We start from the raw sequence: 24,397 nt of genomic DNA, 5'->3' as shown, positions 1-24,397 counted from the left end.
TATTCCATATGGGCACTGGTTCAAGTCTTAGATGTTTCAACACCAATTCAGCTCCCTGCTAATGCAGCTGGGGAACCTGGATGGAGTTCCTGACTCCCAGCTTCAGCCCAGTCCAGCCTCATACATTGCTGCCATTTGGGGAGTGATCCAGTAGGTAGATCTCTCTCGAAGTCCGCCTTCCCTTTAAATAAACAAACCTTTATAAAAAGATACATAAATGAAAAGAAATCAAGGGGATACAAATTGGGAAGGAGGAAGTCAAACTATTCCTATTTGCAGATGACATGATTCTATCTATAGGGGATCCAAAAGACTCCAACAAGAGACTATTGAAACTCATAGAAGAGTTTGGTAAAGTAGCAGGATATAAAATCAATACACAAAAATCCATAGCCTTTGTATACACAGACAATGCCACGGCTGAGAATGAACTTCTAAGAACAATCCCATTCATAATAGCAACAACAACAAAAAAAATCAAATACCTTGGAATAAACTTAACCAAGGAAGTCAAAGATCTCTACAATGAGAATTACAAAATATTAAAGAAACAAATAGAAGATACAAAAAATGGAAAAATACTGCACATTCATCAAAATGTCCATACTTCCAAAAGCAATTTACAGATTCAGTGTGATATCAATCAAAATATCAAAGACATTCTTCTCAGATCTAGAAAAAGTGATGCTGAAATTCATATGGAAATACAGGAAACCTTGAACAGCTAAAGCAATCTTACACAACAAAAACAAAGCTGAAGGCATCACAACACCAGATTTCAAGACATACTACAGGGTAGTTATAATCAAAACAGCCTGGTACTGTACAAAAACAGATGGATAGGCCAATGGAACAGAAATGCTAGAAATCAATCCAAGAATCTACAACCAACGTATATTTGACAAAGGAACTAAAACCAATCCCTGGAACAAGGACAGTCTCTTCAACAAATGGTGCTGGGAAAACTGGAATTCCACAGGCAGAAGTGTGAAGCAAGACCTCTACCTTTTAACTTATACAAAAATCCACTCAACATGGATTAAAGACACAGAGGAACATGCTCCATCTACTAGTTCTTTCCCCAAATGTCTATAACAAGCAAGACTGAGCCTTGGGTCTCCCACGTGAGTGGCAAGGATTCAAATACTTGAGCCATCATCTGCTGCCTCCCAGAACATGCATTAGCAGAAATTGTATCAGAAGTGGAGGAGTCAGGTCCCAAACCTTGTACTTCCATACCAAACGCAGGCACCCCAAGCAGCATCTCAACTGCTGCACCAAACACCTGGCCCAATCACGGCCTTCTAAAAGATGTCCGTTAACATCAGCTACTATTTATTAATAAGCTCCTCCCATTTGCAACCTCTTCTCTACATTCTCACTTTTGAAGCTGCATTATTTCTAACTTTTTGCTATGTAAAAACATTTGTTAGTCTTCCATGTTTGCCCCCTCCTTTGTGAACTTTTTGCTTCTCTTAGATAAGGACTGAGGAGAGTTAGTTCTGAGTCATTAAGTGTGCACTTATGTATTGGTTGAGAGTCAGAGACAGAGACCTTTCCATCTGCTGCTTCACTCCCCAAAAACCTGCAACTGCCTGAGCTGAGCCAGGCCAAACGCAGGAGCCAGGAACTCGATCCACATCTGCCATGTGGGTGGCAGGGACCCAACTATTTAAACCATCGCCTTGTTAGAGTCCGCATCAGCAGGAAGCTGGAATCAGGTCTGCAGTCAAGATCTGAACCCAAGCACTCTGATATGGGATGTGGGCATCTTAACTGCTAGGCCATACACCTGCCCCTGCCTCCATAACCATTTTCCAGAATAACTGTACAATACAAAGTTAGCTTTTTATGGTCTAATTAGAACCAATATTTCATCACTTCAGGTAGAATACAGAAGCCTATCAGCATATAGGTGACTCTACTTTCCCCACTTTATGTTGGAATTGTCTGAATATTACATCTACACTCACTGAAAACCCCATCAGACATTACAGCTTTTGCCTCCAACCATCAGATGTATTTTAAAGAACAAGACGAGAACAGTCTATTACATTTGCCTTAATCTGCTATTCCTCCTTCACTGCTGATGGTCCCAGTTTCCTTCTGGTATCATTTCCTTCCCAAAGCACTTACTCTAGCAGTTTTTTCAAATTTTATTTTTAGAACACATATGCTGGCAACAGATTCTCTAAGTGATTATCTGTGAAAGTCTTCATTTTACTCTCATTCTTGGAGAGTATTTCCACCGGATAAAGAATTCTGGGTTGGCTGCTTCTCCTTCTGCCCAATGCTTATAACATTGCTTTACCTCCTTCTGGCCTGTTGGTCCCGAATGAAAAGTCCATGTTCATTCAAAGAGTACCCCTCAGTTAGTAGTGAAATATATATTTTGGTTTTGCTTTCACTATTTTTCTCTTTTGCTTTCAGCAGTTTGACTATGGTAGGTCTGGACACAGATTTCACTGGACTTACCTTCTTTGAGCTTCATTGAACTTTTGAGTCTACAGGTTTATGTTTGCCCCAAAAGTGAAGAGTTTTCAGCCTTTATTTCTTCACATATTCCTTCTGCATCACATTCTCCCCTGCTGCTCGTCTCCCCTCCTCATATCATACCACAGCTCCCAAGACTCTGCTCACTTTCTCCCATCTTTTTTCTCTCTGCTCAATTTGGAAATATTTGTATTGCTCCATCTTCATAGATGGCTTCTCTTTTCCATTCTCCTATTGTGTCTGTCCAGGGAAATTTGTTACTGATTTGTTTGGGTTCAAATTCTTCATTCAGTTCTTTTTCTATTTCTTTTCCAAGACATTATAAATTCATTTCAACAGTTACACTCTTATTTCTGGTAGCATATTTATAATAGCTACTTTAAATCTTTGTCAAATAATTCCCACATCTGTGTCATCTTGGTGTTGGCATCTGTTGATTGTTTTTGTCCATGTGAGTTTTTACTGTTTGTTCATACCTCCACATAATTTTGAGATTCTATGGGGAATACTGGTATTTTCATTTGAGCTGGCACTGATGGACTCAGCTGAACCTAGGGCTTAAATTCTGACCAGCATTCTGAGGTACCAATGCCATTTTAGTTCCATGTTTATATTTGTAATCTAGTTTGCAAACCCAAGTTTTTTATTTCTCCTGGGTAAATATTGAGGAGCAGGACTGCTAAGTATGAGTATGCTTCATTTCACAGAACTTTTCAAAACTTCCACAGTGCTATTCAGAGCTAAATCAACACATATACCACCCGCTGGCCAGTCTGAGACTCAAGTGGTAGCTCACTGGTATGTATTTCAGTACTCACCATTTGAGTACGCTGTTCAGGCTCTGATCCATACATGCACAGCTCAGAAGGGAGCCCATGAGCACATAAAAACTCTAAGGGGTCTCTTTCCAGACTTCTCCCCTCCCTGTAATCTGCCTGGTACTTCTGGTTCTTTGGGGTGTTATTTATGTCACATATTTCCTACAACTACACTCAAGTCGAAGTTCAAGCAGAATACTGACAGAAGGAAAAAACCCTTGGGGACGACGACACCTCCGACTAAAGAGGAAGGTTTGCTTCCCTGGTGTTTTAGCTCCTCTCAGCTGTAGCCATACCCACACTGCTGCCTAAGGATTTCTTAGGGACCAGCGTGCAAGAGAACACAAAGACAAAAAGGGAAAGATTGGGAGGAGGGGAGAGAATTTCTGTACTGTTTCTGGGAATTAGGAAACCTTTTTCCTGCTCTTCACAACAGTCCTGTCAATTCCAATCCCCATTTCTAGGTTTTGAGTTCAGGTCAGGGGACACCAAAGGAAAAAAAAAAAATTAATTCACCACTGAATCAGTGATACTTAATTACTGGTTATTTTCTCCAACGTGTCTGCTACTATTTACTTTTCAGTCTGCAAACTTACCCTACATTTTCTGCCCAGTATTTATTAGCTGCAGCCAGAGACAGACAAGGTATAGTGTGCTTATTTCACCTTACTGGAACTCTTTGCAAGTTACAATTTTCATCAAAACTTGGTGAAAATTTGGGGTGGTTAGGTATCATTATTTCTTCAAATAATTTTTTCCTGTCCCTTTTTGTCTGCAACTTTCATTATACGTGCAGACGCCGCTTGACTTATAATGGAGTTCCATCCCAGACCATCTATCATAAGCTAAAGATATTATACATAAAAAATGCATTTACTGCACCTAATCTATCAGACATCCTTTCTTAGCAACACAGCACACTAGAGTGCTGGCTGTTTCCCACTGCGATCACACGGCTGACAAAGCCACCATTTGTGGCCACTGATGAACATCACAATAAAGGATGAAGTACCTGGCACCAGCCTGGGAAAAGATCAAAGTTCAAAATCGGAAGTACAGTTTCTGCTGGATGCATGTTGCCTTTGCAACAAGTCGAAAAACTCTCCACTGAGCCACGGTAAACCGGAAACTGTATGCATGTTAAATGTTTGACACTGTCCCAGAGGCCTACAAAGCTTGTTCACTATTCTTACAAATCCTTTTACTCTCTCTTCTATGGAGTAAAGGCTTTTTTGATTCTCATTTTTTCTCTGACACCACAAATCTACTGTGGAATCTATACAGTGCATACTTCATTTCTAATCATATTCTTTTCAAATACAAAATTTCTGTTGGTTCTACTCTAATTTGTTCCTCTATTGAGATTTGAGTCTCAGCCTAATTTCCTTTAATTCTTTCAATATATTTAAAATAGCTAACATCTTTGTTAAATCCAACACTGAATTGAGGTAGTCAGTTCGCATTGAGATTTTTTTTCTTAACTCTGGTCGTATTCTTGTTTTTCTTTGCTTTCCCTGTTTTGCCTGTATAGCAGGTTTGGTTGAACACTGAACTTTTAATATATTAACTCTGGATTGATTTTTCAAAGTTACGGGAATTTTGCTGTAACTGGTCTGGACTTACACTGCAGAATCTGTTTCCCTCCTTGTATGTGGTCAGGGCATTTCTGCTCAGGTTTTTATTTCTTATTTTTATACTTTTAGCCTGGCTTCCTTAGGGCTTTGCCAATACCCATATAGCTTAATGATCAGCCAGTGACCTGGGCAAAGGTTGTGCTCAAGGCTGTAACATTCCCATCCTCAGTCAGTTTACCAAGTATGGATTGGGACATATGTTCAAAGTGGAGGCCAGTTCTCAAGCGTCCCTCGCTTTCATTTTTGCCGTGGGTTCTCGTCTTCCTGTATGGAGAGAGGGCTCATGTCTTTCCATGGCTCTCTCATGTCAAGGGTTTCCCTATCAAATTCCTGCAGGGCCACTGCTCACACCAAACCAAGTCTACAGACTCACATAAGCAAAGCAGCACATTTTCTCCATCTATTTCCAACTAAATCCAGCGTTTCTCACTGGTCAAGTCACACTTTTTTTTTTTTTTTTTTTCCTCCCCAGTGCTAGCCTGAATCAAGTTATTGCTCAACTCTTGGGCAGCAAAACTGCTAGTTTTATTTGCTGGTCCAAGTTGTCTTAGTTCAGACTGCTGTAACAGAAATATCAGAAACTGGTGGCTTATGTGCCAGAAACCTATTTCTGACAGTTGTGAGGGTTGGGAGGTCCAGGATCAAGGTGGTGACTGATTCAGTCCTTGATTTCCAGAAGGATCCCCTATTGCTGTCTCCTCACACGGCAGAGAGGTATGGAAGCAGAACACAAGCCACCTCCAGTCCGTTCATTTTTCTTTTATAAGGACATTAACACCATGATGTCGCCTCCACCCTCATGACCCAATCCTAACCTTTTCCTCTCCCAAAGACCCCCACCACCACCACCAGATACCATCCCATGGGATTATGGTTTCACACTATGCATTGGTGGGAGACACATTCAGTCTGCAGCACTGTTCAGGTTTCAGTTTTCACTGGCTGAGAGAGGCCTGCAGAGGTTCACAGGAGCAGCCCCAGGCAAGGCCTCAGACTTACACTGCTCTTACCTCAGGCTCCCATAGTTGCAAGAATTAAATGCTTCAGGGCTGGTATGGTGATGTGACAGGTAAAGCCACTGCCTGAAATGCTGGTATCCCATGTGGGTGCTGGTTCAGGTTCAAGTCCCAGCTGCTCCACTTCCAATCAGCTCCTTGTTGATGGCCAGGGAAAAGTAGCAGAAGAGGGCCCAAGTGCTTGGGCCCCTGTTATCCACGTGGGAGACCCAGATGAAGCTCCTGGCTTCGGCCTGACCCAGCCCTAGCTGTTGTGGCCATCTGAGGAGTAAGTCAGCAGATGGAAGATCTCGATCTCCCCCCATCTCTCTCTAACTTTTTCAAATAAATAAAACTTCAAAAAGAAGAAATGCTTCACAATTTTTTCAACTGCCTTTGGTCAATTTAGCCTTAGAAGATTGTTTTTCAGTTCTGACTGGTTTTATATTTGCTTTCTACAGAGCAGAAGAACCAATTTCTCCATAATATTACCAGAATTTAATTTTCATTAAAGATTTCCCAAGTCTTAACTTTATGAAATCTCTGTAGTCACAACTTTATCGTCAAATGAATGAGGCCATCATGAAATTACGTGATATTACTACCAAGTATATTGATGAGTGGTCACGGTGACATTACTCAGAAACAGGAGGGAAACAAAAAACTTCACTGTCCCTCAGCAGGAGAACAGCTAAATAAACTACACTCAGCCTATGAAAAATTCAACAGTTAAAGAATAACATGGCTTTAAGCGTATTGCCATGAAAATCTCTCCAAAACACATTTTTCTGTGGTAAAACTAGCAAGTTTCATAAGTATTATAGACATGTAAGATTTTGTGTATTTATATTGATAGAAATGAAACATACAAAACGGTATATTCCCCTACAGGAATGGGTCTGGAAAGATAGAAAACAGAGCAAGACATGTAGTACGAGCCCTGAGGAAGGGCCAGAGGTTGAAGGCTGTTGTTTACAAAGTTCTTTGTCTCTCTGGTCACATCTTAAAATTTTTATAAAGTTACTATGTTTCTGCATGCTGTTTAACAAAACAGTAGTTTAACAAATGGACTGCCCAAGCTGTGAACCACATATTTAGACAATCAATAACAGGAGTACTCCTAAAGGTTTTTATTCAGGTTCACAAGGATTAAAAAAAATAAAGTTAAGCACTCAGAAAATTTTACTAGGCAAAAAAATACTTGGCATTATTTTTCAAGTCATGGATTTGTCTCTCCAGAGAGAATTTCTTTATACTGACCATTTCATCACTTAAATAACCCATGCCATATTTATTAGTTTGTATTTTTTTAAAAGATTTATTTATTTATTTGAAAGGCAGAGTTAGAGAGAAGAGGAGAGAGGGAGAGGGGAGGGGGGAGGGGAGGGGGGGAGAGGGTCTTCCACCCACTGGTTCACTCTCCAGATGGCTGCCACCACCAGAGCTGCACCAATCCGAAGCCAGAAGCCAGAGGACTTTTTCTGGGTCTCCCATGCGGGTACAGGAGCCCAAGGACCTGGGCCATCTTCTGCTTTCCAGGCCACAGCAGAGAGCTGGATTGGAAGTGGATGAGCAAGGACTAGAACTGGTGCCATACATATGGGATACCGGCACTGCAGGCGGCGGCTTTACTTGCTAAGCACAGCACCAGCCCCTTAGTTTGTACTTTGTATCACAGGTTTCTTTCCTAGCAAGCCATTTTAGTCTATGTCATATTAAATAATATCTTTTAATAACTTCAACAGGTACACTGCAAGTTATAAAACTGCTTTAACGCTTAGAGTTAAGCACTACCATGAGTCAAAACCACTAACAATTACTCTTAAATTTTTACATTTTCATTCTGCAAATTGGATACTTTTGCCAAAAATATTTTATAATCACAACCAAAAGAAATGTCAAGACACTCCGGAAATAAATGAAAATAATTCATCTTCCACTCTAAGACACACACACAATGAAAACTATCATTCCTATAGGTACCTCTAGGCATCTGATCTGATATTACCAATAATTAAGTTCAATATCAATTCTCAATAGAGATGTATCAGGCCGGGGAGTTTCCTCGCTCCCTTGTAATACATTGCTCTCTCTCAATCATAAAGGAAGAATTTCTCACTATTGCTGCTTTAAAGAGTTCCTTGAGCTTTTAGATTTCTCTAATATAAATACACACCTACACCTGCTAACTGAATCAACCATTTCAAATACAATCAGTAGCTGAAGTCTTCACAGCCCCTATTCTTTACAATTCCTCCACCACAGAATCACGCCTGCCTACCACTGTAGACACCCAGACAACCTCACCACAATTTCACTTCTAGGTCAGTTGTCTGTTAATTCCCACTCTGGATTAGTTCAATACTCATCATGGTGTTGTCCCTAAAACTTAGTAAATCCCAAGCACTCCTCTAAGTCATTACTTGAGTTCAAATAACAACCACCTTGTATGTAGTTTATTATCTTTTCCTACATTTCATACTGCATCTTAGGCTAAAAAAATGCTCATACATTGCATGGGAATTAGCTCCACTTAACTGAGGAGAAAAACAAGGCTCAAGGAGGTTAAGAGACAGAGATGAGTCGACAGGAGAAACAAAAAAAATCAGCAATTTAGTTTCACTGGCCCCAAATCATGCTCCTGTTTTAAAGCTGCACTCATATACTACAAGCTGGGTGTCTCCCTTATGTGACCTCTCCCAAAATAATTTCAGTATTTTTCCTAAACAGAATGAAGGAAAATTTCCAACAGGCTGGGTGGATAACAAATATAGGCATTTTGCAAGGGACTGGCCAAGAACACGGGGAGATATATGACGAATTAAGTTCTGTCCCTGAGAGCTTGCTCTGCAACAAATGGCAGAAAAATTATGAAATATTCAGAAAGTCAACAAATATTCAGAAAAATCACGAAACGACCTAGTTTGGTTAGTAGAGACAGCACTGGGAATGAAAAAACACAGTTTCTAGTCCTAGACTTGCCACAAAGTGGCATGGCTTTATCCTAATTTTAGCCCTGAAGTAGAGGGGCAGATTTCAATGGGTCAGTCTTAACCACTTCTCTTCATTCCTGCCCATCCCTCTCATCACATCGACTACCTGGACACTACGGTTGTGGGATCAGAAATACCCTTCAGGATCGTGGGAGCAGGTGAAAAGTTCAGTGAGATGTTAGAGTCTAAGCTGCCAGTATAACTGTCTGAAGCAGCAGACGACCAAAGCCAGCTCATAACTGAAACACAAGCAAGGCAAATCGTCAGAAACGGCCATTAGAAACTCCGCAGACAGGAGGGTGCAGACAGACAGGGGGCTACCAAGTAACAGGGGGTTAAGACACGGTTCCCTACACGGTTTCATTATTTCTGGCTCCCTGGACTGTGAAAGGTAAACAGAAACAACTGTAGCTAGGTCCTGTTTCTTTTCCACTGAATCAAATACATTTATTGAAATCTGAAAGGAAAGAAAAGAATGAATTAAACATAAAATTTTCCTTTCTTTGAAATTACCTATCTTCTTTTTTATCTCATCTTCCCTGCTTAATCTTTTAAAGTAAAAAGTACTATCCAGAATGGTGAGAAATGTTAAAGGAACAGTAAGTAAAGATTTTCATTTTGTCACTCTACATTATGTCACAGCATCCAAAATGACTATTACGATAGTTGTCTCAGTTTGGGCTGCTCTTACAAAACACCATAGATTGGATGGCTTATAAAGAAAAGATGGGGGATGGTGCTGTGACATAGCGGGTAAAGCAACTGCCTGCAGTGCCAGCATACTGTGTGGGCACTGGTTCGAGTCCCGGCTGCTGCATTTCCGACAAGCTCTCCACTATTGACTGAGAAAGCAGTGGAAGATGGCCCAAGTCTGAGAAAGCAGTGGAAGATGGCCCAAGTCTGAGAAAGCAGTGGAAGATGGCCCAAGTCCTTGGGCCCCTGCACCTGCATGGGAGACTGGGAGGAAGCTCCTGGCTTCAGATCGGCACAGCTCCAGCTGTTGCGGCCATCTGGGGAGTGAACCAGTGGATGGGAGACCTCTCTTACACTCTCTCTGCCTCTAACTCTGCCTTTCAAATAAGTAAATCTTAAAAAAACAAAACAAAACAAAACCAGGTGACCACAACAACAAAACAAAAACCCAGTTAAAAAATGGGTCAAGGACTTACATTGGCATTTTTCAAAAGAGGAAATCCAAATGGCCAACAGACACATGAAAAAATGTTCAGGATCACTAGCTGTCAGGGAAATGCAAATCAAATCCACAATGAAGTTTCACCTCACCCCAGTTAGAATGGCGTTCATACAGAAATCAACAAACAAATGCTGGCAAGGATGTGGGGAAAAAGGTATCCTAATCCACTTTGGTAGGAATGTAAACTGGTAAAACCACTATGGAAGACAGTTTGTAGATACCTCAGAAATCTGAATATAGACCTACCATTTGATCCAGCCATCCCACTCCTGGGAATTTATCCAAGGGAAATGAAATCAGCAAATAAAAGAGTGATCTGCATCCCCATGCTTATTACAGCTCAATTCACAATAGCTAAGACATGGAATCAACCTAAATGCCTGTTTACTGAAGACTGGATAAAGAAATAATGGGATATGTACTCTATAGAATACTACACAGAAGTTAAAAAAAAATGAAATCCAGTCATTTGCAACGATATGGATGAATCTGGAAAACTTAGTGAAATAAGTTTTGTCAAAAGGGACAAAACCACATGTTCTCCCTGATTTGTGATAATAGAGCACCTAAAAGGAAATCTGTAGAAGGGAAATTGACACTGAGAAGCAATGACTTGAATAGCCCTCCTCTTGACGGTCAGGGAACACTGTTTTTCTTTTCTTTCTCCACACTATTTGTTTAACTCTTTACTTAACATGGAGTTAATCATATGTGAATAAAGTCAACTGAAAATAGATCTCAATAAAAAAAAAAAAATAAGAGCGGGAATGAGAGAGGGAGGAGATGCAGTTCCCGGGGCCTGGCTTCTGCCTGGCCCAGCCCTGGCTGTCAGGGGCATTTGGAGGAGTGAACCAGTGGACACAATATCTTGCTCTGTATCTGTCCCTCTATCATTCTGCCTTTTCACATAAATAAACCATAAAAAAAAAGTCTTCTAGGAGTGGGCACTTGGAGCAGCAGTTAAGACAATGCTTAGGACACCTGTATCTCATATCTGAGCAGCTGGGTTCAAATCCCAGCCTCGCTCCAGATTCCAACTTCCTGCTAATACACACCCTGGAAGACAGCAGGTTGATGGCTAAGTATTTGGACTGCGCACACACAAACGAGACCTGGACTGAGTCCCAGCTTCCAGCAATTGCCAGCATTTGGAAAGTAAATTAGCTGATGGAAGATATCTCTGTGCATGTGTGCATCTGTCACTCTGCCTTTCAAATATGTAAAAATGTTTAACAAAATGGCTTTCTAGCAGATACTCCTTTCCTGATAGGCCCCATAATTTTTCTGTACTTGGATTTGACAAAGTCAACTGTGAAGCTTGAAAGAAAAGTAAACAAATAGAAATGCAAAATATATATTTTTATTTAAGAGGAAAAAAATAGCAGTATATCTAAGTAAAGATTAATTGAGCTCATTTAACTTTGTCTTTCCCTAAAAGCCTTCTAAAATGCGATAAAGACATTTGTGTCTATCATTTTATCAGGCATAAGTTTGCAAAGATGCAGATGAGAGAAAAGCTGACTTTGGATTGTAAAGCACGTGAACAAAGGAATGACTGACTGAGCAGATCCAAAGAGGGCAAGCTCTAGACCAGCCCTGGGGAAAGTCGGAACCCACAGCATTCACCCCACGGGAACTCCCAGGGGCTCTGGCACTACAAGGTGTAAGAGGAGAGGGAGCTGCAATAAGGAGAACAGGACAGAAACTCTTCCAAAAGCACTGGCATCTCTAACTCCCACTCCCGCCCTCCTTGTCTGCCCCTCACCAGCCACCACTCGGGGCTGAAAACAAGAGCTGTATTTTCTAGAAAGAGCAAGATAAGGGTGCCTGTGGACCAAGGACAACAAAGTCAAATGGAAAACAGGATTATTAAACGCTGAGGCGAGCCCCTCCCATCTCACTCTCCTGGACTCATCGGAAGCCTTCAGACACGAAGTCTTCTGCAGAGAACAAGGTCACCAACAGCAAAGACAGTGGTGAAGACCAGACACTGCCCCCACGCAGCCCAGCTACAAGGTGGCTACCGTGAAGCTCCACACGCCAGAGCTTCAGGTTTCTGTCCCCAACTCTTAACAAAGGGCCAATATCCTCGGGGTGTAAGACGCCTGGAAAAGCCTGTAACATGAAAGAGACTAAAATAAATAGATAAAATCAACCTATTCAAGATGGAAAAAAAGTCATGAAAATTTAGAGAAACAAGAATACTGTATTCATGAAACTAGAAGAGGACTGTGATACCAGATGAACATTCTAGGTTTTGAAAACAAAAGAGCTCCAAAACATAAAAAAACATAAAAGCGGAAATTAAAAGATCAATATAGAGGCAGGCATTGTGCTGCAACAGGTTAAACCCTTACTTGGGATGCCCACATCCCATACTGGAGTGCCAGTATGACAGATCTTCCTGCTAACGCACCCTGGGAGGCAGCAGAAGATGGCACAAGTGCTTAGGTCCATGCCACTGTACAGGAGACTCACCAGCCCGAGGCCCTGGCTCCTGGCTTTTATCTGGCTCACTGCCGGCTATTGGTAGAATCTGGGAAGTGAACAAGCAGATGGATGCTAGAGCTCTCTCTCTCCCCCTCCCTCTCCCTATCTCTCTTTGTTGCTCTGCCTTTCTAGTAGATGAAAAGTTTTTTTTTAATTCAATACAAACCATGAAGATAAACAAATACCATGAAAAGTAGAAAAGCACGTGGTGGGTAAAACAGAAAAAATTAGAGGGCCTGATTAGAGGACATCTAAATAAGAATCTCTGGAAATGAGGCGGCCAGCGCTGTGGTATAATGAGCTAAGCCTCCACCTGAAGTGCTGGCATCCCATATGGGAGCTGGGTTCAAGTCCCGGCTGCTCCATCTCTAATCCAGCTCTCTGCTATGGCCTGGGATAGCAGTAGAAGATGGCCCAGGTCCTTGGGCCTCTGCACCCATGTGGAAGACCTGGAAGAAGCTCCAGGCTCCTGGCTTCGGATCGGCACAGTTCCAGCCATTGCAGCTAATTGGGGAGTGAAAGAGCTGATTGAAGACCCCTCTCTCCCTCCCTCCTTCACCCTAACCCTAACCCCTAACCCCTAGCCCCTAGTCCTCCCTCTTTCCCTCCGCCCCTCTGGCCCTCTGGCCCTCTGCCCCTCTCTCTGCCTCTCCTCTCTGTGTAACTCTTTCAAATAAATAAATACATAAAAAAGAAAAAAGGAAATGAGGAAAAGGTTAAATGGAGAAGGAGAAATAATGAAATATGCAACACTTTCCAGACTGAAAGCCAAAGTAGCTGGACTCAGTGGGGCACTGAGCTTTTAGCAGAAGCTAACATACTCACACTAAGACCCTTCACTGTGAAGCTCCAGAACACAGTGAAATAAAGGCAAACTTGTCTCAGGTCCAGAAACAGGGGTCCGAGTGGTCCTGAACCACTTGGACACAATGACACCTAATGACAGGATGATCCATGAGGCCTTTAAATATTTTCTGGTCAAACCATCACATGAGAATGGTTATAAGTAACTTTCAGACTTGCTTATAAGGCTTCACAAAATTAATCAACCACCAGCACTTTTTCTTAAAAAGGTAATAAAAAAGAAAAACTGCTTTCCGAGCATGAAACAAACAGGCAAATAAAAAAAGGGAAGACACAGGAACTAGAAGCCACCAGGGACAGAATGACAGGTTCACACTGGACAGGTCAGAGGCCCCAGGAGGCACAGCCCTAAGAAAATAAAGCTGATAAATCTGAATAAATGCACTGAAAGCTCGCTTAGAAAACCAGAGATCTGGGGGTTGACTATAGAAAGCTAACAAATAAACAACCACTAACTCCAAGAAAATAAAAATACAGAAACGGAGATAAATACAACTCACTAATGGGTCAGCTAATACATACGGGTCTGATCAAAATTACCCACACGGTTAAGTGGAGAGGACTGAGGGACTGGAAGTAAGTATTACATGTGTTGGGGCAGGCTGGGAAAAAATAAATTATTGTCTTTCAAAATAGAAAAATCAGCCACATAGGCACGCCATTCACTGACAAGGAATTCAATGTCAAAAGAATTAGCTCCTTTCTCTCTCTCTCACTGTCCACTCTGCCTGTCAATAAAAAAATAAATAAAAAATAAAAGAATTAGCTGAGATTTTCTAAAAGTAACACCCTGCTGGGAGGAAGAAGCACAGATAGAGTCAGGGAGTACTGCTGGTCTTTCTGCTGCATGTGCATTCAGTTTTAATTAAGAAACAAGAATGTAAAAGAAAAAAGAATACATTTATTATGCATAAACAGCATCCAGTTTGAATACAGAAAAATCATGGAATTATACTGAGTCTTCTGAAGTTAAAAAGAAGCATCTTCTCTTAGAAGATGAAAATTGGGAGAGGACAGTTATCCTTAGAAGATATGCTTCATTCAATTCTTCTTTATATCATGAATGGTATTTTTAAAAAAAGTTTATTTTGGGGCTAGCACTGTGGTGTAGCGGGTAAAGCCACTGCCTGGAGTGCCGGCATCCCAAATGGGCGCCGGTTCGAGTCCTGGCTGCTCCACTTCTGATCCAGCTCTCTACTATAGCCTGGGAAAGCAGTAGAAGATGGCCCAAGTCCTTGGGCTCCTGCACCCACATTGGACACCCAGAGGGAAGCTCTTGGCTCCTGGCTCTGGATCTGCATAGCTCCAGCCATTGCGGCCAACTGGGGAGCGAATCAGCAGATGGAAGACCTCTCTCTCTCTCTCAGCCTCTCCTTCTCTGTGTAACTCTGACTTTCAAATAAATAAATCTTTTAAAAAGTGTATTTTGTTTTGAAAAATATTTATTTGAAAGGCAAAAAGAGAGAGAGCTCCCATCCACCGGCTCACTGTCCAGTTTCCCACTAAGGCCTATAAAGCTGAGGCCAGGACCAGGACCTCAATCCAGGTCTCCCAAGTGAGTGGCAGGCCCTAAGTACTGCTGCCTCCCCAGGTGTTCGTCACCCAGGAGCCGGGACTCCAACTCAGGTACTCAGGCATCCCAAACCACTATCCTAACCGACAAACCAAATGCCCACCTTGTGAAATGTATTTTAGTAAAGCATTCAATTAAAATGCAACATATGCAGAAATATTCTGAAAACTATGACCATTTCCTACATTTATAAATGTAAAGATTTAACTTACATAAAAGGAAAGTTTTCAGCCTTATTTAATTCATCATAAAACTGTTTTTACTTGCTCCCATGTTTATCTGCTGTCAATCCTAAACCACTTCCGTTACCTGGCACAGTACACAGTACCAAATCCATTCTAACAAGGAATTGGAACTCAAAAACCAGTGACCTGTAATCAAATACAATTTAGATTATTCTGGTATGCTAAAAGGACATAGATCTTGCTATATAAAATATTTTATAAGCTACTACAATTAGCTCATAAGAATATTTTATTCTCACCTCACTCAACACTCAGGCTGCTGTTTACTTTTGCTTTATACCACTCTATAAAGCACTAAGCAAAACAATACATAAAAGTAAGTATAAAGCACTGCATTAAAAGTAAGAACAAAATATTTCCGATGGTGAGAAAGAAACGGGAAACAAATTCTCTTCAGAGCTGCAACGCCACTGAGTCATCCCTTCCGAGGGTGAACGCTCAGGTAACAGGACTGATGCACACACAACACAGGGTCCTCCCACGCAATGCTAAAACACAGCACAAATATTAGAAAACTCTGGTTCTGTGTGTAAAGATGAAAAGCTTGAACACATTTAGCTTTATTATTTAACAACATTTTAGGAATTTAAAAAGTCCAAAGAAGTTCTATCCTGGTGGGAACACAGAACTATATTCTACCCCAAATGAACAGACTATTTTTGATTTTACCTCACATTTCTTATCTGAAAGACTTTGTAGTTGTAAAAAAGTTAAGCAACATAAAATCTGCCCAAAGTGGTGAAAGAGTATCCAAATTAGATGAAATCAACTTGAATCCCAATCCCATTTTCATCTTTTTTGATTGCAAATTACCCTACAGCACGCATCGGCTGGACATCTTTGCCCACCCTTCATTTCTAGCAGGTAAAGGCTGAACTGGGTGCCAAGCTGCTAAAACACTAGTAACAAAATGAACTAAACATACAGTAATTTGTATCCTTCACAAATTTCCAAAAGGCTACGTTAAAAAAAAAATTGCTTCAAATACTATAAAATGTCTCACAAGTCCTAATCTATAATGATTAGGTATAATAATAATGTGGTAGCCAAACTCCTTTTACAGTCTTTGGTTTGATAAGTCATTAATGAAATCGTTTGCGTTTAGACTCAGTGAAATGATTTGCCCAGCAGCCTGCCATGGCTTGCCCACACACATTTCAGTATAGGTAGCCCTGGAAAAAAGCATGCAAAACCTCCACTCACCTCTTAATGCTACAGCTCTTTCCTCCACATCAGTACCTTCCTTCCTAATTTTTAATACTTTCAAATTTTTACTATTTTTTATAAACTTTTTTATTTGACAGGTAGAGTTATAGACAGTGAGAGAGACAGAGAGAAAGGTCTTCCTTCCATTGGTTCACTCCCCAAATGACCGCAATGTCCAGCTCTGAGTCGATCTGAAGCCAGGAGCCAGGTGCTTCCTCCTGGTCTCCCATGTGGGTGCAGGGCCCAAGCACTTGGGCCATCCTCCACTGCACTCCCGGGCCACAGCAGAGAGCTGGATCAGAAGAGGAGCATCCGGGACTAGAACCGGCGCCCATATGGGATGCTGGTGCTGCTGGTGGAAGATTAACCAAGTTTACTTACTTTTTATTGAGGGGAGTGAACCAGTAGATGGAAGATTTTTCTTTGGTTCTCTTTGTAACTCTTACAAATAAATGTTTAAAAAAAGGAAATAGCAGCCCATGCTGTGCCTTTGCAGTGCCCCATGCCCACCAGCCCGGTGGTCACTCTCCTCAGGCCTCCTGAATGAGGTTAAGAATCCCAAAGGGCAAGTCTCCAGCACAGCCAGTCCCCCTCCTGCTTGAGGACAGACGACTACTGCTGTTGGCACTGCTCGGGCTTCCGTGTTTCCTTGCATGACCTCACTCACTTCCAGGGCTTCAGTACTTTCCACTTGACGATGGTTCCCATGTCTTAGTGACAGCACTCACCTTTCTCCACTGCCTCCTTGATACATTTCCCCTGGGAGTCCCAAAGATGGCGCCTTGGACTCACCACATGCAGGACTGCTCACTGGTCCTGACCAAGCCTTCTCCTTCTACTGTAGATTCTGCCGCTCACCTGTATTATGACATCACCACTGCCACCCACCATTCTCCACAGCTTATAACATCACCACTACCACCCACCATTCTCCACAATTATAACTTCAGAGTCAACTGTGGTTTTCTTTCCCCTAACCTCCAGACATCTAATTCTTCTTCAAATCTCACTGCAAGTCTGAAAGTTATCCACAGCACAATGTCCACTCTCTGCCCATTGGTGTAGAGCTTTGGTCTTCTCTTTCCTAGACTATTTAAAAATCCCCTTAGCTGGCTTGCTAATTCCCAGTTTTTCACCACCATGGTCCATGTTCACTGCTATGTCTATAGACATCCTTGTTAAAGCATAGTACAAAGACAGAAAAAAGCGGGGCCTACAGATTCTTTAAAAACTGAACAAAACAAAACAAAAAAAACCCCACAGAGCTCAAATAAATGGCTATTCCTAATCTGCTTTCACAATGTAGTAGCCCTGCTTTGCATAAATTTTTATCGACCTAATCACTAATTAACAAAGCAGGTCAAAGCTTTCTTTATTATAAGAAAACATACAGGATTATAATTGAATTAGTAGCATTATTGGAAAGCATTTTCGCACACTTAATAAGCACCAATAAAGATGAAATATGACTATAGGATCACTGCCACATTTCACTAAATATGCAAGTTAGAATCTTTTTTTAAATGAGTATCTCAAAACTATATAATCTTAGAGTATTGAACTTTATTGGTGATTTCTGCTTTTAAGACATCTCGTGTTTCACATACCACTTACAATAATATCTGGAATTCATAACAGATCAGTGATTATTCAGTCATGACAGAGGTGACTGAAGAAAAGCCAACTGGGTCCCTCACTCAGTTGCAGCTATCACACGACAGACCCATCATCACCCTTGCCAGCCACTGCAGGGGTCACTTGGCTGGTTCCTGTACTCTCACTCTAGTTCTCAACAATGTTCTCCATAGAGTAGCAAAAGCCATCCTTTCAAAACATAAAACCGATTCTGTTACTCTTCTGCTAAAGCTGCCCAAAGGTTTCCCCCTGTACTTAGAAAAATACGCAGACCCCTGACCAGAGCCTTCAAGATGCAGCACCCTGTGTACCTCTGCCCTCCCTCAAACACACCCAGCTCCTTTTCTGTTCCCTCTACTGGAAATGACCTTCCCAGAGAGCCACGTATGCATCCCTATTGTCTTCATTTAGTCTCCAGGCAAACATCACCTCCTCAGAGAATGGGCCCAACACCCAATCTAAGCTCACCCCAACCTGAGCCACTCTCATCCTGCTAGTTTCACTTTCATCACAGCACTCACCTGAAATTACCTTCATGTGGTGCCTGCCTCCCCTAGCTGGAAATTTACACCCTGCTCTAACTCCTCTGCACTCACTCTGTGGCATCACACACAGCAGGCATTCAGCTATTTATCAGTGCCTAACCTCAAATCTCTATCTCCAAAGCATCACCAGACTCATTCCGTCTTCATCTCCATAAAGATATCCCATGGGCACCACAAACTTGACATCTCCAGAACTTATCCCATTCCTCCCTGTGGTTATCCTCCTATGTTCCCCATCTTAATTAAAGGCACCCTTGTATGGCTGTTCAGTCTCCCTTATTCTGTCACCAAGACTATTCAGTTTGATATCTTGCATACTTCTCGAATAATAACCATTTTTTCCCTCGATCTCCATCATCACTGCCTTAGCTCTCATTCTCAACATTGTTCACTTTCATATCTAAACCTTCTTTTATTCTTCTTACTTCATCTGTCCCCAGTACCACTATCAGAGTGAGCTCTGCAAAATACAAATATGATTGTGTTTCTCTTCTGGTTAAAATCATTCACTAGGGGTGGGCACTTGGCCTGTTAAGACATGGATCAGGATGCTGGCATCCCTTCTGGGAGCACCTCGGTTTGACCTCTGCCTCTGGCTCCCGATTCGAGCTTCCTGCTAATGCAGACTGTGGACAAACAATTGGGATCCTCCCGCCTAGATGGGAGACTTGGACTGAGTTCTGGGCTCCCGACCAAGACTTTTGTGGACATTTAGGGAATGAACTAGCAGATGGGGACACATGTTCTCTATCTGCTTTTCTGCCTCTCAAATATACAGTTCACTAGTTCCCCATTATCTATAAACCCAAATTCCTTAATACAGCGTAGGAGCCTTCACAGCCTCCCTGTTAACTGTCCAGTCCAAACATCCCTTCTTGTGCCTTGTTACAGGGCTCCTGCTAATTCCAGCCACAGTGAATCACTTTCTCTTCCCCAATTCCACTGCTTCATGCTGCTGTAACTTCAACCTGTCTGGGGTGAGGCCTTCCCTGACCCACCCTAGCCATCTCTGATATATACAGCTCTTTACAGTTTAGTTAGAACAAATACAAGCAATTTGCATTATTCATGGATTCTGCATTTACAAATTCTCTTCCAAGTAATATTTATTTTTAACCCCAAAATCAATACTCAGGAGTTTTATGGTCATTTGTAGATACTCAGTGACAAACATCTGAGTTGCCCAACACTGCACAGTCCTGGCTGCGGTCTGACAATGTTACCCTCTGCTTTCCATGTTTCCACTGTCATGCTGAAAACACGTGTCCTTTCTGTGCTATAGTGTTTTTGCTTTATGTTTTATGTTCTTTTTAAAATTTTTTAGTTTTTAACAGATTCAATGCAAATTGTACATACAATTCCAGGGATATAATGATATTTCTCCCCTTCACTCCTCTCCACGCTCCTCCATTCTTAGTTTTTTAGTCTTTGAGATAGCATTTTAAATTTACATTACAGTAAAAAGGCTTAATCCTCCATCAAATCAGAAGTTTTAAAAGCAAAAATTTTTTGTGCTTTTTGTTTATGATTCTGCTGTGAAAAATAACCCCAAGGCATGGTACTGAAGTCCTGCCTGGTGTTTCCAACACAAGACAGCTGGGGTGTGCCATACAGAGAAAATAAGAGAGAGAAGCTTCATTCAAATGGGAGCTGGCTGTGCGGCCAATATAAAAATCAATAATACGTATTTTATATGCTGTGTTTAAGCACAAGCACATGTAAAACAAGGTTATGTACTGATCAGCTGAACACAGTGTCAACCACAGCTGTGTTTCCTGTACTTCCCCTGCAAACAGCATAACACTCAGGGACCCAGAGCTTGCTCGGGCTCTGAAGATCAGAACCGGTACGAGTAAGAACTGACTGTGCTTGAACTTATCCAGCTGTCTCCAACACAGTCAGCGGGCTCTGAGGACAGACACGGCATCTTAGTTATTTCTGTACTCCTAGTAGTTTGTCAGATACACTGCAGTCAATACTTATTGAATGAAATTTAAAAATTCTGGTTTCTCATCACTGGGACGAGCTGTGCCCTATGTATTTAGGCTCCATGGTAAGACTGCCACATTGGTCAACTGTTGCACACGGGACTGCTTCACCTAAGGGGGAGCCTGGCCTCATTGCACAGTCAGTGGCCTGACTGTCACCCTTCAAATGGCCCCTTTCCTATTTACAAAGATGGCTGTTTAAGTTCAAATTGAAAATCATAGTAAATGTAAAGACACGTGCTTTTCCTCAGCCCAAATGGGATTGGGCAGAAGACTGTCCAAGCACTTGGACACCCCATCTCCCATGTGGGAGATCTGGATGGAGTTCCAAACTCCTGGCTTCGGCCTGGCCCAACCCCATTTCAGCCATTTGGGGAGTGAACCAACAGATGGAAAATCTCTCCCTCTCTCCCACCCCTTCTCTGTAATTCTGCCTTTCAAATAAATAAAAGCATGGATCTTTGTTAAAAAGAAATAAAACTCCAACAATAGAGGATATGAGGTGGGAAATAAATGAAAAATCAAAAGAACAGCAAACAAGTAGTTTTAGGAAACCTGAAAGAAGTCAGAATCAGATGAGTGAAGGTCATGTGTCAGAATTTTGAAAGGTAGGCTGGGTAATCTGAAAATAATTCTCCCATTTACAAAACATCAAAAAATGATAAATAAAATATCTTAATTAAATAAAAAGTCTCTGAAGAAATTCCCACGGGCAAAGCTGAATGTGGGGGACCCTGGAGCAGGTGGTGAAGTCATCGCCGCCCTGGGGCGCTTGCTCATTTCAGCACCAGTGTAGGCCCTGCCTGTGGAAGATGGAGAACGCAACCAAGGCTCTCCACACTGAGCAGGGACCTCAAAGGACTGACACTCACCTTGTGAAAGCCTAGTTTTACTGAAAATGTGCTAGCCAGTTGAGGAAGAAAACAAGGAAATCAGCCCCATTCAGTCCTTTCTCCACACTGAGGGCTGGGAGTGGGTATTGGCTGAGGATCTCTAGGATTCAGGGTTCAAATACACCTACCAGGTTCAGAGACATCACAAGTGTCCCGTGTTGGAAGCTCTGACAGGCACCAAAGAAAAGCCTCAGTAACTCTCTGAGGAAGACACCCTCGAACCAGCTGCATCAAATCCACTCAAATAAAACCCAGCCAAGCAAGAGCCCCCAATGTGAAATTCACAAAATACTCAAGCAAGAGAAGTGAAAACCAAAGAAAGCAACACTATTATACTGGAAAGCAGGTACAACTGAATAATCCATAATCTAAGACTGCAGAGGCAAACACGGTTCTTCCCCAGCACTCTCTGGGCCTCCCCTGAGAGGAGCGTGTGTGCTCAAGTATTCTTTCTTCATGGCAGAGCAACAGCCACTGTGTGATGCTGATTACAAAGACATGTTTCCTAAGATATACGGTGCATTTTTTTAAAAAATGGCAGCATCACCCCTCTCCCCGGTGAACATTGGGAAAAGTGTGAGGGCATCTCTGATTGTGCCAGTGACTCTGGTAGGGAACAGGGATATTAAATGTCATGTCACATTCAGGACAATCCAGCAAAGCAGAGCAAGACACCATTGGTCCCAAACCTTGGAGGAACGATATACCAACACAACTAAACCTGATTTACTAAACAAAACTAAACGGCGCTGTGGTATAGTGGGTAAAGCTGCCGCCTTGCAGTGAAGGCATCCCATATGGGCGCCAGTTCAAGTCCTGGCTGCTCATCTTCCGACCCAGCTCTCTGCTATGGCCTGAGAAAGCAGAAGATGGCCCAAGCCCTTGGGGCCATGCACCCATATGGGAGATCTGGAAGAAGCTCCTGGTTCTTGGTTTCAGATTGGCCTGACTCCTGCTGTTGTGGCCATTTGGGGAGTGAAACAGTGGATGGAGGATCGATTTCTCTCACTCCCTGTCTCTATAACTCTGCCTTTCAAATAAATAATCTTTTTTTAAAAAATCATTCCTTTCTCCACTAAGGATTTATTCCTTCAACTGTTTTATCACAATGAATTATTTTTCTGTGTTTAACAAAATCGATAAAGCTGAACAAAAATTCTTGCACATCTTGTTTCATCCTAGTATTTCACTGTTTTCCATTTACCACTATAAATCCATCACAAAACCTTCCTAAATATAGCTGTTATGTGTAGGGCAACCTTTATTTGTACGAAGGAATAATATTATTCTAACAGAAATAACTCCTAGATAGCTTTTCCTTTAAGTATCTTGCTGCCTAAACTTTTAACCTATCCAAAAATTACCACAGATATCAATGCTGTTAAGAAAAAAAAACAAACACCCTGGACTCAAGACCTAGCTCAACTTTGACCTGGGACATGCAGCATCTAAAGCACAGGAAAAACAGGGCTGCTAAAGAGAATACCATCCTTAAAGAAGCCACCACAAGAGGCCCTAAGAATCTGAATATAGAGTGACCCCTCAAGAACTGAATTAGTGAAAGTAAATACAAGATAAATTAACTTACCAGAAAAATGCCACCCCAAGGAAAAATGTGTAAAAATTTAGAAATATTTGCCTAACAAAGTATCTAGGTTACCCTTAGGATGGGGGTGGAGGGAGCGGTTGGGGGATGGGGCAACGGGCCTGCAGGCCAAGTAAGGTAGGGGAAATCATTTGGTCTGGCCCTGCCAAAATAACTGCAGGTAAGAGTCAAAATTCAATAAATCTGCAACAGGCTAATTTTTAAGTGGATAACTTTGTACACACTTGCAAATAATGTTATAGATGTCCAGATGGCCTCTGGTAAAAGAAAGTGTCCCCATCACCACCTTAGGATAAGAACACAATACAGGAAACAGTAAGCATCAATTGTATTGTGCACTGTTGGAAGAACAGTACCTGATCAAGCCTAGGAAAAAGATAGCAAGAAACTGACCTAGGTCTCCAAAAACGCCCAGGGAAAAACTTACCTACTCCATATTCCAGAGGTTTTCAATCATGGCAGTGCTGACATTTGGGCCAGATAACTGTCCTATGAATGCCTCTGCCCACTAGATGTCAGCAGCAACCTCATCCCCAGGTGTGACACCAGAAATGTCTTCAGATATCACCAAGGTTCCGGCCGGTGGGATCTAAAACACCACCTTCCTAGAGAATGACTGGCATATTTCAAATAAGGCAAATGGATGCATCGAGCTAATACAGTTCTATGTTTCTTGCATTAGATTCATTCCACTTTCTTTGCTCTCAAGCTGGCTTTCTACAGAGACATTATGGTCATGGTTACGAGATTTATTTGCTGCACTGTTCTTTTACAAAAATTTCTAAAAATACAGAGAGGAAGACCCATGTCCAAAGTAAAGCCTTCTGATAATAATGAAGCCACATCTTGCATTTCTCCACCATACCTAACTCTATAATGCATATACGTCAGATATTTGAACAACTTCTAAAATTTTGTACTCCTAGTTTAATATTATATTTCTTACTTTACTGCTTTTAGTCCCTTGATTTTCCAATTTTCTCCTTTAAAAAAAATTTTACAGTTCCTCTGCCCATTCTCTTCCCCCAAATGAGAGCACATAGCTAATCCATCATTATCACCATTAGTGTCCTTCCATTGAAAGTTAACAATATGTAGATCATGCAGGGATAAATGAAACTTGACTAATTAACTGGTGGTCTCCGAAGAACTTTTCCATCCATTAATTATAAAAGGGTCAAATACAGTTGAGAACAACCTATGAAAATCTAGAGAATATAACCT

At 41.7% G+C, this 24,397-nt stretch overlaps 1 protein-coding gene across 14 annotated transcripts in view; it reads right to left on the bottom strand.

Moving 5' to 3' along the window:
- Positions 1-24,397, bottom strand: part of PALS2 (protein associated with LIN7 2, MAGUK p55 family member) — a 127,868-nt gene that overhangs the window by 87,585 nt on the left and 15,886 nt on the right. Inside the window, exon 1 of one of the 14 annotated variants that reach the window (XM_051852830.2) lies at positions 17,235-17,548. The exons of 10 other annotated variants lie outside the window; for them this stretch is intronic. The gene's annotated coding sequence lies outside the window, so the exon portion shown is untranslated. Of the gene's footprint in view, positions 1-17,234; positions 17,549-24,397 lie in introns of those variants that run through there. 3 more of the 14 variants (XM_008261540.4, XM_002713716.5, XM_051852832.2) reach the window with 3 other exon arrangements.

Source organism: Oryctolagus cuniculus, chromosome 16 (assembly GCF_964237555.1).
Source record: "Oryctolagus cuniculus chromosome 16, mOryCun1.1, whole genome shotgun sequence".
In the NCBI taxonomy this organism is placed as follows: Eukaryota; Metazoa; Chordata; class Mammalia; order Lagomorpha; family Leporidae; genus Oryctolagus; species Oryctolagus cuniculus.
Note: the sequence above shows the minus strand (reverse complement) of the source record. Positions and strands in the feature narration are given on the sequence as shown.